Here is a 15,593-nt window from a genome sequence, read left to right on the forward strand (position 1 = left end):
GCAAGGCTGGAATGCTTCTTGACTCGCTTCCAAACTGAAGTGCTTAAAAAAATGTGAAGCACTACAACAATTTTAAATCACTCTATACACTGCACATGGTGATTTAAAATAATTGAAGCTCTTCAAATTTTTATATGCCCTTGAATTTGGAAGTGATCAAGGTTCTGAGCATGTGCAATACACAATGATTTAAAATTATTAGAGCTCTTCAAATTTATCATAAGTGTTTCAGCTTGAAAGTGATAGGGAATCTGGACTTCAGCGGTGTAAAGTGATTTAAAACTATCAGAGCACTACAGATGTTTTATAGGTGCTTTAATTTGGAACTGATCTCAGTTCTGGACTATACCAATGTATAGCATATTACTTTTAAAATCACTGAAGCAGTTTCATATTTTTCCAAACAGGTTTTCTTAAAGTCAAACATCTTTGATAATTTTAAAATACATTATGTTGCAAGCAGCACCTCTTTAACAGAATATTGTAGACTCTGTAATGGTAGAAGGAGTGATTGCAGTTGGGCTGCAATTTGCCTCTGTGGCTTTTTATAAGAGATCAAAGGTTCACACACGGATGCTTGTGGGTTCACCTTCCCAACAGAGCTGCTGTGGAAGTGATGCAAACCTGGCATTGGAGATCCACACAGAACTTTTGCCCACAACCCAGAGAGCACAGGTTCTGTCCATGTGTGCATAAACTAGGTAATGGCAAGTGCAAATGAGTTTTCAACCACGCAGTTACGCAGTTTGGGGGTGTAAATATCCACCTGCTGCTGATTTTAGTGGGATGATTCTGGTGTGTGTCTTGGTGATTTCTTCTTGAATGTCTTAGGAGGCTTAGGAGAAGAGGATAAAATAGCCTGACATCTGAAATACAGAAAAAGGACCTTTTCTGAAGAATTACTGCTGAATTCATAGAATCATAAAATCATAGAATGGTTTGGGTTGGAAGGAACTTTAAAGATCTGCTTGTTCCACTCACCCTGTCATAGGCAGAGACACCTCCCACTAGACTTGGTTGCTCCAAACCCCATCCAACCCGGCCTTGGACATTTCCAGGGATGGGGCAACCACAGCTCCTTTGGACAACAATTCTGTTGAGATCAAGGAGTGTGGACTACACTATCACCTACAGTCTTAGGTAATTACATAAGCTTATTCTTTCCAAGTAAAAATATCATCTAGGTAATACTTACAATAATGTTTGAAGCCATAAGTGTATGATTTGATTGTTTGGAAGGATTGTTTGGTCCTTTGTGTAAAGTTTTGTATTGCTTATAGCCATATTTACACCAGAGCTGAGTCTTTGGTGCTGGGATGAAGATAGGCAAGTGCTTCATGACAGCCCCCTTTCCTCTGGGATGGTTGTTGGCAGCATTCCTCAAGATGTTTTTGTTGTGAGAGCTATGAAGGAGCCTTGTTTGCTGAAGATGAAATAGATGCTTCTGGAAACTTGAGGTTGCTGGGTCTGAGTCAGGGACTAACACAGCCAGTGATCACTGTCACTGCAGCATGGTGAATGCTCACTGAGTGGGCACTGTCCTCCTTTTCCTGCTTCTCAAATATTCCCTGATTTTCACCTAAGGCTGCAGTCAGAGGTAAAGTCTCAAGGCTTTTTTTTCTTTTTCCATTGGCTTCTCATTCTTGGCAAATATTTTAGTTTTGATTAAAGGGGAAGGAAGAAGAGTTGAGTAAATGAAAATTAACTTACACACTCACAAAAAAGAACAACCTCCATTTGAATTAAAAATTTCTAGCACAGAGGAGTCATTTGACCTGTGCTCTACTTCTCTGACTCTCCAAGTCACTGTGAGAGTAGAAATTTAACAGGATTAGGAATAAAAGAGTCTAATAATAGCAAGTATTTTACATTTAGGATTATGATGGAAGATACCATCATTAACCTTAGCCCTAGGACTTGTTCTAACACCATTAACATCCTGACCTAGAGCTTAACACCATCCTATTTTCCTGGGTTGGTGAAATACTTGGCTTTGTCTTAAATTTTCCTTTTTTTTTTTTTTTCTTATTACAAAACGCAAGTCGAACAGTTTGTGTTTGTTTAATGTTTTAAGGTCTTTCTCTTTTGATGTTTCTCCTTTGGGATAAGAAGCTTATGATGAGAGAGGGGGAACAGTAGTCATCGTTTTCAGGTTTAGGCGAGGGATATTTAAATGCAGGAGGTTTAGCTAGGTGGCCTATTTCTGCTGCAGATCAATGGTGTTGAGGGCTTGACTGCCCTTTGTACTTGGAAAATCTCTTGCCAGATGTGTGAAGTCAGGAACACAAAGCTGTACATGGACAGCAAAGCAACTTGCTTCATATTAAAATATCCTCTGTGATTTTTGTTCCCAAAAGGGCTGATTTGGGGTTGACAAACTATGGGTTTTGGAGCCAAGCCAGCGTTTTGAGTGGGGTACACTTCACTTCTGCTCTTTGCTTAATTTGGGGGTTAAAAGCTGAGCCCAGACTCAGAGTCCATCTGCTTCAGTGCTAGAGCTTCTGTCTGCTTTTAAGGGGTAAGAAAGTTGAGGAGGGGGGTGCATGTGTGAGGCCTTTGTGAAGGGGAGCAGGGAAGCCATAGTTGGGTAAAGCAGTGCATTCAATGCTGATTTCTACAGCATTTCTCATGTAGCGTTTCTGATAAAAACATATTTTATTATTGGTTCTGTCATACGGTACTAGTAGGTAAAGCAAGCAGTTTAAGAGAAGGCTGTGTAATTTATGCTCTGTCAATATTTCAGCATTTCAAACCAGCAAATTTAAGAACTTTATTCACACTGATATCAAGAAAATTTAGGTCATAGTGACCCTCTCGTACTTTTCCACTGATTACTGGGTTTGCCATAACAGGATGTATGTCTCCTTCTGGCGGAAGGTGCTAGGACTTCTTGAATGGCACCAAATGCCAAGATTTTATTCCCATGTAGTGTGACAGAGCAGCACAGTGTCCTTTCCTCCTCCTCTCTGGCAAACAGTAGCTCAGAGATAAAAGCCACTCTCACAAGTTAAACCCATCACACCCAATATAGTCAGTTTTGTGCCATGTTACCTGTCATGGGCCATGTTCACAACTGCTTGATTCAATCTAACTCAAGTTTTGTTTGGAGCAGTATGAGTTCACCGAGGTTAAGAACCTGGCTCTGCACGGTGTCCTTTGGTTGGTCTCTAGGAATTGCTACAAAGATTTTTGTTAACCTCAAAATTACTGGCCACAAAGTTTGGGCTTTCTTTTTGTTGATGCTGACCCACTTCTCCCCATCTTGTGAGTACAGTGATGATGGGCAGTGGAGCAGAATAATTACTCTCCAGGCATATAATGCTGTGAATAATTTGTACTTTAAACTCGATCCTGCATAGGGAGGATATAAAAGGAATTTTAATACGCAAATCATCTTTAATGGATATTGTCAAAAAATAGTGAGAACTCAACTCCTCCCCCATATTCCTATTCCATTTACAAAGTGTATGAGAAATTACAGTCTTAATAAACACAGAAAAGTGACAAATTGTTGCAGCATGAAGTGAACGATGATGTATGGATACCACAAATCCTTAATTAGGTGGGTTTTATTTAAAGTTGACATAACTTACATTTTCCTAATTAATTTTTTACCTGTTCAAAGAACTTGATCTCTTTTCCAGTTGAAAGGACATGTTACTTAGCTGTTACTTTTTTTTTTCCTTAAGAAAAAGAGAGAGTCCTAAAATAATATGAGGTACATTATTTTTTATATGCAGTGGTAACGGATTTGCACTTTTAATTTGGCTGTGTTAAATGTTATGGAAGAAGCAGGTCACATGAGGGTGAACTGTCTTTATTGTTATCCTAATATGTTTAAAGGGAGACATTCAAGCCATACTAATTTGTGTGATAATAACACCCTCATCTGGGCGGTCCCAAGCCAAGGAAATCACTTCATCTCATTCAGCCTTTTGCTGAGTTATACTACATGTATTACCATGCATTAGCAGGCTATGTAAATTTGCTGTCCTTTGAATGACAGTTTATTATGGTGGCACCTCATAGGTAGAGTCATGCAGGCATCTTAAAGCAGGTTTTCCTCTTCAAAATATGCATCTTTTTTGAATTCGAAAAGCAGGAAGTAATTATTTGAAAATGGCAATTCTTCCACTTAGGGGGAAAGCTGTCAGTTGCTATTAAGAGGGCTCCAAAGGTCTGTGACAATCGGTTTTGTTTTCCAAGTCGAGCTCTGTTTCGAGTTGGTCTCAGTCGCAGATCCTATGTGGTGGTTTGGCTTCCCTGAGCGAAGGGAATTGGGCAAGTGAGGAAATTCGGTTGCTGGAGCCATTTTGGCCCAGTCTCTGCATGATGGTGTATTTTCTCCTGCGTGGCTCCATCCTTGCAAGTGTGTGCTCATGGTGTATATGAAGTCAAGCCACTGAAATTTCCCTGCAAAGTCCATCTGAGCAAGGCTTTTTCCAGGTGCTGTTTCCTAATGCGTGGTGGGAGGGAAATGGAGCAATGGTAATGGGCAGCATGTTGGTTCTTCTGCTTGGGTGACTGGAGAGGATGTCTGCCCAGAAATACCTGTAATCCAGTTAAATGTGGCATCCTTGGAAGTCTACTACAGCAGCTGTATTTCTGACAAAGCATTTCCACCCGGCTTAGTAGGGCTTGCTCATAAACTGAATTATTATGAGATGAAGACACCTTATTTTATTTGGTTTGTGATGTTTTTGGTATTTTAAACCAAACACACTCTCCCAGGGAAGGTGCAGTGCCTGAAAAATTGTATTTATATATGAAAATGATAAAACCAAGTCAAGAAACACTGACCATTGGATGAACTTCCTAGGGGTGTTATGATCTGGTTTGTAGGAGGCATATTCATTGTCCGTTGCATTTCTTTATGGCAAGGATGGTGAGGCCCGGGCACAGGGTGCCCAGAGAAGCTGGGGCTGCCCCTGGGTCCCTGGAAGTGTCCAAGGCCAGGTTGGATGGGATTTGAAGCAACCTGGGATAGCGGAAGATGTCCCTGCCCATGGCAGGGGGTGGGACTGGATGGGCTTTGGTGTCCTTTCCAAACCCACTGGAAAGCATTTTAGGGTTCTATGAAGTTGTAGATTTTGAAGCCCCTGTGCTGTGCAAGGAACTGCTCCATCACTCTGTGCAGGGATAGTGATGTAGTGGGGCTTCTGAGGGACAGAAGCTCCTGCCCACACAGCAGCAAAAGCCAAGTTTCTGGTGTTCCAAAAGGAACGTTCTAAGCTTTTCCTGTTTTGGTGTTTGGCTTTGGTTTTTCATCTTTTTAAATAGTGAAACAAAACTCGCTGTCTCACAAGTGCCTGACCCAAGTGTGTAAGTGCAGAGGAAGCAGAGGATAAGCCAGTCATGCCCCGCTTTACTCTGCTGTGCCTCATGGGTTTCGCAGCTCTGTCTGGCTCCTCTGTGCATGTGTGTGTGGTAGCAAAAAGTCTACGAATGAGCTATGGATGGAGCATTTGCCTCTTGAATTTTTGTGCTTTTGTTGATTTGTCACATAAATGTTATATAAATGTAGCTTTCTATGTGTTAATATTACATACTGTTGAGGTGCTTGCAGTCCCCTCAGCATTCAGAAGGACTATTTAAAAATTAACTAAAAAGCAGGTTCCACCATTTTATGGCATTACCTGGTTTAACGTGAGCACATGAATTATTAACTGTCTGTCTTGTTAAGTACCAGATCAGTGCCTTTTGCTGTAGATGGGGAGAAAAAAGCATGCAATGTAGGAGTACTCTGTAAAGCAGTAGTAAAATGAAATAATAATTTAAAAAAGTTCAAAAAGTGAATGTGAAGTGTGGGCCTTGTCTGGTTTTTCGAGAGATAGAGGGACCTTTCTCCAAACTATTCCCCCTAAAATGAGTCATCATTGCCAAGATGCTCATCAAATAATAGTCATAGAAGTTTGCATGTTTCCAAACTTATTTGGATGATGAGAAATTTGAGCTGAATAATTTATGTAGAGCAAATGCTGTGAAGGTCTGTGAACTGGATTTCTGACCTATCTGTAGAAATCATTTAATCCCAGCATGGTCCACTGACAGTGGTTAGAACTGCCTGTGCAAACAGCTACGGTGCTCATCACATCAGCTCCCTCAAACAGAGGTGAGGGGCTCAGCTTTCCCATCAGATGGTGCCTGGAAAACAGAGGTCTATCTCTATTCCAAGGAAAGCATTCTCCTTTAAAATCTACAAGGTGAAGCAGTCTCTTTATTCTTTTTTTATTGCCACTCACTGTTGTAGCAGAAATCAGCCTCAAAGTGAAGAAACAAAAGGATACTGGAATCTGTTTATAACCAGACTGCTTCTTAGGTTCAAATTGTCTCTATATCATGAATGAATGTAGGTCTGTCACAAAACTACTGTAGTCCAGGACTGGAGGTGGGGAAGTCTAGTGGTTTATGACTGGCAAAGTCCTTGATATGTACTGGAAAACACTGGGCATTTCTACTTTTCTCATGATACTTGGAAATAGAGGAACCAGGGGGATGATAAATTTCTGCTTTCTGAAAATGAAGTGCCAGCATCATTCCAGGAAGCCAAATATGCTTTGAGATTTTGAAAAGCTGAGTTAAAAAGTCCTGTCTCTACATGCTGGTATTGGTACATTTGACCTGAGCAAATATTAACTAAAGAGCTGTTGGAGTAGTGGAGTTCAGAGGTAAATGAAAAGTGTTCCTGGAGGGTCATTCCCTGTCACTCCTCAGTTCAGCCACTGTCCTCTTCCTTTCTTCTGCTCACCAAGCACTTGCACTGATCAGTGCCTGTGCACAAAAATGCCTGGAGAATTGATACTCCCCCTGTCCTCAATATTACTTACTTGGGTTTCTCTCTTGTCATATCATCACTTCTCTCTACCCCATCCTTCCCTTTTTTTCATTGTTTTTAATTTTTTTAAGATTTTCTTAGACTGCCAGCTCTGGTGGAAATGGTCACTTCTTCCTCCTGTGCTGTTTAGAAATCACATGGAGCCAAAAATTTGCAAGATTTGCTTATCAGCTACCTAGGAGATGGGAGAGCAGCTGGGCTTTTTTGTGAAAGGCAAGAAAAAAAGTGAAGTCAAAGTATTAACTCCTTTCTCCATTATATAGATATGGTATTAGCTGTGATTTTTTAAAATGTATTTGGTTTTATTGAGTTTTGGGGCTTTTTTCCCTCCAGGCTTTTTCCCTGTTCTAACCCATGATTTTCTTGTGAAGAAGATTCATTTTTCTTTTTCCCTAATTTTTCTTGACCTATGGCTCATGAATGGGGCTCCTGATTGTCCAGCTGATTTTCAACCTTTGTGAGTGTGCAGCAATACTTTGTTCCCAGTGATCCGGATTAATCAAGGCCATTCTCTATCCTCACGTGAAGTTCTGGGTTTAAATCACACCGCATAAAATCTACTTCTCAGCAAAATCTTCAGGCTGCAGCGGTGCATGACTGCAAACTCCCACAGAGGACCGAAGCGTCCCACAAATTGTGGCAAATTTCCCACAAACTCCTGCAAATTGCAACAAAATTCATGGGAAAAGAGACAGGAAATGGTTTTCCCTGCCTGGGGAGAACTGTTGTAGAGGTCTGACCTGCATGTTCTCACAAAAGTTGGAGGGGAAAAAATACATTTTTAATGTTGCACTATGGAATATCTTTTTCCTATTTCCTATTTAGGGGGAAAGCACTAAAAGTTTAGCATGTGTTTTAGATGTTTATTTTTCACTGGTGTGATACAGCCACAGGTACATGTAATAGTGCAGCAAAATACAGGGATCCTGGATAACATGGCTGCTTCTGATCATACACTTCTGTTTTACCTGCAACTTGTCGACTCCCCAAAGTGGCACTACTTGAACCACTGCCATTTCAAATATTAGTAGAAAGCCACATATTCTTTCATGCTTCAGTTATAAAGGGAGTACATAAATTATTTAATTGGGAGTAAGTATTGCATTAATATATTTACACTTCTAATGCATTTACAGAAGCATGCTCCTCCCTAGTGAGAATAATAAAACACTGGTGTAAAGTTGCACCGGAGACACAACTGCGGATTGCAAGGAGTTCTATGCAGGGAAGCAGCCCCTTTTCATCCTCTTCTAGAAGGTGGTTGCTGCATTTTCAGAGCAAGATACAGCTGCCTGCTGTACCCCTGCTGGAGCTCTGCCAGAGCCTCCTTTTCCCTCAAGAAACATGTGGTTGTTATACATCCGTCTATTTTGCCTCGCTGCTGCCTTCATCTCAAGGGCAACTGCTCTCTGCAGATCACTTGTACCCTCCCAAACAGAGTTTGGTATAATGGCCCCATGGATGCCATGTGTCTTAATCTGATTGCCAATGTCAACTCAAAGGAATGTGTTCCCCTGAAAGTCTTCTAATTTAAGTGCACCGAGGCTTTTGCACTAGTCTGGTTAACTAGCACCCAGGCTTGTGATCTGCTTAGGCTTATGTTTCACAGGTACAGCTAGAATTCTGAAATATTTTAAACCATATGCCTGTTTGCCTCAAAGAAGAGGCTCTGTTTTTTAAATTTCGTTTAATCCTTTCTGGTTTTACACTTTAAAGCAATGGATTTTCAGCTGCTGCAAAAGCATTGAAGTTAGAGTCCAGATTAACCACAGACTTCAAGAATAGTATCAACTCTGAAAGTGGTTTTGAATGGGATGTGGGTGTTTACTAGGAATGTTCTGCTGCACAGAACCCACTTTTGGGTTGGATAGGGTCGGTGTTAATAAAGGAGTGAGCCAAAGGGATCAGGGAATACAGTAGGTTCATGTGTATCCAGTGCCTGTGGTCACAGTTTAGTTGCCAGAACAGAAATGCAAATAGGAAATGGCCACCCTGAAGAGAGATAAGGTGTGCTGTCCATACTTTTCCATGGAGCCAGTAGAGCTACCTGGCAGGGTTATGTGAGTGTGGGCAGAGTGACACCTTTCTGATGTGCTTTCCCACCTTCCTGTGGTTGCAGCTCAGGGATTTCCAGAGATAAGGAGATGTATAAAGATATACCTTTACGGATATGTTGAGCCACTCCTGGCACAAGGCTTTGGTGAAAAGGAACTGGTTACATGTGTTTCATCAGGAAATGTTTCTTAGATCTAGGTTAGAGGTTTGGATCAAAGTTGGGAAAGGGGAGGTTGAGGGACAGGGTTGGTGCAGCCAGGTTTGGTGTCCTGACCCAGTCCTGTGGGAATGGCACCCATCGCTGTGCTCTGTGCTTTTGCTGCTGTGGGTTTGCAGAACTGCTCTGGCAGAATTTAGAGAAGGCTGTTCATTTTCTCTTATACTTTCTCCTACATTTCTTGTTTTGTTCTTTACTTTCTTTGTGGCCAGACCTGGACAGGTAAATAAGGAACATGCTTCAAGAGTGCTGCAGGAAAATTTCTCCATGTTTAGTTTGTACTCCAGGTAGAATAAACTCATCTTCCAGACTGAACTCCACCATATTTTTCTTTTCTAAGTCAGTGCTCATGAGAAACCAAGGCAAAACCATGCTGAGTGTGGATTCACTGATGGTCAGAGACCACAGACTTTCTCTTGCTGCCCTGACCTAGACTTGTGTTATTGACCAAGCCCTGAGCAACCTGGTCTAGTGGAAGGTCTTCCTGCCCCTGGCAGGGGATTGGAATTAGAAGAGCTTAAAGTGCCTTCCAAACCAAGTCTTTCTGTGATTCTGTGAAAGTGCATCTATGTTAGTACTTAAACAGTGAGGGGACCTGCCAACAGATCTTGGCAATCTTATTGCTTGCGTTATTTTGATCACACCCATATAGCACCAAAAAGTACATGCATTTACTAAAAATATTAACGAAAGCTCTAAAAAAACCTAAAACAAATTAAGCCAAGCAAACCCTCTCTCTCAAGCCTGAAGTTCAGTGGAGACATTTCTGATGCTTTCTTTTTAATAGAATAAAGATGTGCACTGAAGTGCAACTGGATTTATGACACAATGGCCCTCTGTCCATTTAGTGTTTCTAGGAGAGCAGCAGCCTTCGGCATGCTCTTCCCAGCTTCCTGAAAGGTGTTGCAGCTCTGCCTCAGAGGTCTTGTATCCAGGATAACAGTGATTTACCTTATTTACTCGAAGCTGACCTACCCTTTAGTATACTGCTCCTTCACTTAGTCAGCTCAACGGGTGCCAGATATTGTTCTCCTGCAGGAAGTTCTTCCTGGAATTTTGCAGCAAACCAAAGGCTGAGACAGTGGGAAAATGAAAATAAGGTCAACTTTCCCTTAGGATTAGAGAATAGAAGAAATACACTGACACCATTTGAGACCTCTTTTGCAGAAAAATAGAAGCCACAAATACAGCCAGATTACACAAACTGATTCCAGTACGTAACTAGTTCTTACCATTCCTTTTTTTTTTCCTAAGATGAATTTCACCCAACCTGTGTTTAAAGGAAAGAGTAAAATGATTTATATCTAGTAAAAATTTATTCAGAGATTCTGGTCTGATTTTTAGTATGTAGAAATAGTAATATGTACAGAGTATTACTCAATACAATAAAGAATTTGCAAAATCAAGGGCACAGCAGACAGCTTGCGTAAGGCAGAGTAGCATTATTTATTTGTGCTAAGAATTGCACTTTTAGTCCAACTTCAAATAAGCAAATATTCCTGGCAGGTCTTAGCTAACACTCTCCTGGCTGTCCAGGGAAAATGTGAGGCATCCCTGAGAAGTCCTGTAGTTCGAGCCACGCTGAGCATACATCAGTGACAGGGTGAAGGCATAAATATATTTTTTGGATATTTATAGTTCCTTTCACCCCGCTTGGCCCCTGTTTCCAGAAATTATGTATCATGGTTTTTGATAAAACAGAAGATAGAAGCAGTGAGGAAAAAGAAGTCGTCCACATTTCCTAGGAATTGTTGCTGAGCGTCAGTTTGTCAAACATGTCTCCTCTTCACATCTATCTTCACTTTCTCAAAGAGGGCCTGGAGAAAGCTTTGAGTCTGCTTTTTAAGATACAGAGGTTACTGACAAATTGTAGACTGGTGATAAAGACAGAAGATGATGAGGAGGAGGACAGGAATACTGCAGAGTTTGGGCAATAAAAAGAGACAGAGCTGAAAAGTTACCAAGGAATGTTGCAGAGAAACAAAGGATGTGGTCTTGGGGTCTCCAGGGAGCACAGTTATTTTATTATATTCTGTTCCTATTATCACTTTTGTTTTGTTCTAGGGAGATTTTCAGCAACTTAAGGAATATATTTTGGGGCCAGCTATCCCTCAGATGCGTGCACACAACTCCTCTTGAATTCCATTGGAGTTATTTGTGGGCAACAGAAGGCAAAATGTGACCTTTGGTAGACAATTTCTGTAACCAGTTTGTAGTGTAAATATATGCACACAAAATTTAAAGTATCCAAAAGCGACTGCTTTAACCTCTCATTAACGTGAAAGGCTCTGAAACTGATGGGGATGTATTACTTATATTTTTACTCAGTAACTCAGATTTTGAGGCCCTTTCTATCCCTTATGTGTCATAATCATAACTTTTTTTTTTATTTTTTTATTCGCTGAACCAGCAAGCACACACAGTCCCTGTAAAACAGCCACTAGATCCCCTGTCAGGTACCGTTTCAATTTTACAGCAAATTTCCTGTTTTATGGATTCTTTTCTTAAAAAACTCTTCCTGGTATTCTCCAAAGAATATGAACTTTCTTCTAAAATATATGAAGTTTCTGCCCTGTAAATCACATTTAGTTTTAGTCCTGAGCTAGTCTTTATTTTTGATCTCAACAACTGTTATTACTCTTTAAATGTTTTTATTTCTATTTTGCATGTTTCTTAGTAGAGCTGTAATTTTGGAGTCGTCTTAAAAATACATATTTTATGGTGTTAATCTAATTATTTAGATGTTCTTCAGATATGAGAATAAATCTTATTTCTAGACCCCTCCCTCTGCTCAGGCTGTAGTTAAAACACATGTACAGGATATCACAATTTGAAGCGTGCAAGGCATTTGTGTTTTAATTAAAATCTTAGAGGGGAAACTTGTTCACATAGATTACTAGCTGGATTTTTAACGGGTTGTATAAATGGTGACAAATTACATCTTTGTATTCAGGGAGAGTGTGGAGTTACTTGGTGAAAATCACTATATATGTTAAATCTTTTCAATGTCTGCTATAAATATTGAAGATATGTGGGTATGAAATTATATGAGTGCAAACGACCCAAGAGTGATTAAAATATTTGATCTGCTTCTGTTTGCTGCAAAAAGGAAAAAATCTGATTTTCAGACTGTCTTTAAAAGAAAAAAAAGTGAGGAGAAGAGAAGTAACTTCCTCTTACAGCGTCAATGTTTGTGGTGAAATAGGGCAGGGCAGATAAGGTTCAAAGCAGTTGAGGGAAACCCTTGCAAACCCCGAAGGGCAGCACTTGGTTCATACCCTGATTTCAGTGGTTAGGTACCTGAGACACTTTGCCTGTTAGCACATGGATTTATCCCAGTGATTTTTGTGTATATTTATTCTCTACATCTGCCTTATGTACGCATTAATTTTATGCAAGAATCTGCCTTGCTGAAAATACTTAGAATTTTCCTCCTCAAACAAGAGATGCTGCTGAAGGTGGTTCTTGCAGGTGATGTGCTAAAGTTTTGGGGTTGTGAAGGTCTGTGATGTCTTACTCACATGAACTAGAGCACTGGAGGACTCTGTTTTTTCCACCAAAAAAATTATTGCCTGTCTGTGTGCTTGGTGCAGCCAGAGAAATTAAAACTGCTGGCAAGAAAGGGACTTTTCAAAAAAATTGAGAGTTTTTAAATTCAGTGGAATCTGCAGAGGACACTGCGTAATTATTGGTGAACCTCTCACGCTCGGAAAAGTACCCTAATATGTCTGTCTCGAGTACAAGTGCTCATCTTCAAAAATGACACCTCTATTAAATTAACTTGTTTCTGCCAGCCTCTTGTTTACTTAGGGCTGCTTTCACTGTTCCATAAAATGCCAATAATGGAGATGACTTACGTCATCTCCTTTGACATGTGCTCTTTGATGTGTTTTTATCCCATATGTACAAGAAAGGATTTAGGTCTCGTGATTAGCTCAAAAGACTTGAGTTTTGCCTTTTGCTTGCAAGTACTTATGACTTCCAGCTTCAATGGCACTGGATATTTTTGGAGGTAATTTGAAGGGAAAAGCAGCAGCAGATACCTGCTTGCTGGGAATCAGTTTAGGTGCATAAGTGTACATGTACCTATAGATGTAAGTTTGTATATATTTACAACACATAAATATACGATCTGCTTTTAGTTTGTCTAGCAAGGTGGTTGTGGTATTAAATTAGTAAATGTCCTTAAAGATTAATTTAATGCCTACAAAGCTGTTAAAGGTCTTCAAACAAAAAGTGAGATCACCCTTTTTGAAGGAAATGGACATTAGTTTCATTTCTAGGCATAAGCTCAACAAGAGTTTCCACTGGTAAACTTTTATGGGACTTGTTCCCAGGGCTTTTGGACATCTTTAGGCAGCAAATCTCTATAGCTTTAGCTCACTCTTGAATAATTCTTACTGTGCTGAACTGTTGTATGCCCCATGTGTGGAGTTACCTGTGTGTACATGGAAATTTACTTTGCTTATAATACATTATTTTTCTAACTTCATTCTGGTCTCTCAGCTTCTTCAGACTTCCCCTGGTCTGACGGAGTGCTTTTAGTGAGGACTAAAACTTAAGACAGTGCTTTGCCTGTGCCCTAAAAAAATCTTGGGTGGTGGTAGTGACATATCCTTAAATATCAAATGAAAATTCAACATGAACAATCTTTTATTTTCATTTAAGCAACCTCATCTTGAGGGTAAAGGTGTTTGCCAAAATATGGATAAAGGTTTCATGCCACAGGCAATGGAGGGAGGGCTGCAGCCTCCAGTGTACACCCTGGATGCACAGAGGGATTAGAGCAAAGAAGTTTTTGACTGTAGGAGGCACTGAATTAATCCCAACACCAAAGGAATCTCCCCAGTTTGCTCTCTCTTTTTAACTTATTGATCAATTTGTTCTTGTAAACCTACTTAACGATTCTTGGTAAACCTACTTAGAGGTTCTTTTACTTTTTGCTTCTGATAATGTAGGCAGCATTCTTGCCCTGTGTTTTCAGCAAGTTTTGTTTTCTTCCACTTTTTAGGAACTTTCCCCCATGTTCAGAAGCTGCATTAAGGAGGCAAGTGCATTTACTTCAGTATTATCTCAGGAGCTACTGAAATTCAAAATGCAGCACTCAGCAATAACCCCAGGAGAAAAAACAAGGAGTTAAAGGTGGGAAGAACAACTACCCCTCCAATGTCTGATGTTCTGTGGCTGTGACTCTGTTAGGGTGGTTTTTTTTATTGTGGGCAAATAGCTTCTGGATATTCCCATAGCAATTCCCATTGCTCAAATAGGTTGCTTGACTCTGCGCTTTTCTGCTTTCTGGTTTGAGCGTTTACAGACAATCTTGGCAAAGCCCCTCTTCTGCACTGGCTCCTCTATGAACATCTCCCTCCAGATATCATGCAGAGGAGAAAAGAATTGGTGCCTGGGTTTGTTTGTTGTGGTTTGGGTCCCACAGCCGCTCGCGCAGAGACGAGACATGAGGTTCGTCACTTTTGGAGCGCCAGGAGAAAGGAAGCTGCTGCTGTGGGGAAATCCGGGAGCTTCCTCTTCCTGCTGGTCAGCTTCTTTCTTCCTGAGGTTGGCCCCTTTCCCAATGGGCTGCTGAGAGCCCAAAGCTCACTGGCTGAAATCCTGGCCTAATTAAAACTGGTGCCAAACCTCCCATTGACTTCAAGGCTCTCGCCCAGCGCGTCATCGCATCCAAGGGCCGCCTCACTCCATTGTTTATGGGATTGTTCCGATGGCTTTTCTAGGTTGATGCTCAAACGGCTCACAGCTCTCCTCCCCTGCAGACAGGCAGCCGGCTCCAAACCAAGTTCATCATCAGGCAGCATTTTATCAGTTTTAGCACAATATCTTTGTAAATTAGGCCAAAACAAGTCCCAGATTCTCAGCAGTTCCTCTGTAGCTGCAGTCTGGAAGTGTGAACTTTTCTGGATTTATTTTGTTTTGCTTGTGCGGAGAGACTGGAGATCCCCGTGTGATGCCTCCTGCACTGTAATTACACACATGCAAATTTTGGCAATTGGAATGCATTAAAGAGCCAGTGGAAATGGTAGGAGGATACAAAAGGAAAGGGTTGAGTCCAGAAAGTATCAGATGCAGCTTTGACAGAGCAAAAAGTATCCTTGTTCTCACGTGGTATAGTACGGGCGCAATATTCCTGCTGATGTAAGAATTTTGTAAGATTTTACTCTTTGGAGTTGTTGATGTGAAAAGCAGTTAGAAAACAACTTGAAGAAATTGATTATTAGTAATTGAAAAAGTATATTGGTTTCCTAGAGCTTTTTTTTTTACCCTTTTAAACTTGCATAATATATCCATGTTGGTTTTGCTTTGTTTTGGTTTGGTTTCTTTTTTTAAGGAAAAGGGGCTTTTTCATTTGATTTAAGCCATCTACTTGAACTTGGTTGGTGCCATGTGTTATAAAAACAAAAGCAGATATAAACATAAAACAAACGATTAAGCAAGCAAGAAGAATCCTGAAATGAAATATTCGGACTTGAT

General features: G+C 40.6%; 1 long non-coding RNA gene across 1 annotated transcript in view; it reads left to right on the top strand.

The window, feature by feature from the left end:
* Positions 1-14,243, top strand: part of LOC116446904 — a 70,733-nt gene extending 56,490 nt beyond the window's left edge. Inside the window, exon 3 of the long non-coding RNA XR_004241430.1 lies at positions 14,119-14,243. This is a non-coding gene — a long non-coding RNA (uncharacterized LOC116446904). The remainder of the gene's footprint in view (positions 1-14,118) is intronic.
* Positions 14,244-15,593: the final 1,350 nt, after the last annotated feature.

Source organism: Corvus moneduloides, chromosome 7 (assembly GCF_009650955.1).
Source record: "Corvus moneduloides isolate bCorMon1 chromosome 7, bCorMon1.pri, whole genome shotgun sequence".
NCBI lineage: Eukaryota > Metazoa > Chordata > Aves > Passeriformes > Corvidae > Corvus > Corvus moneduloides.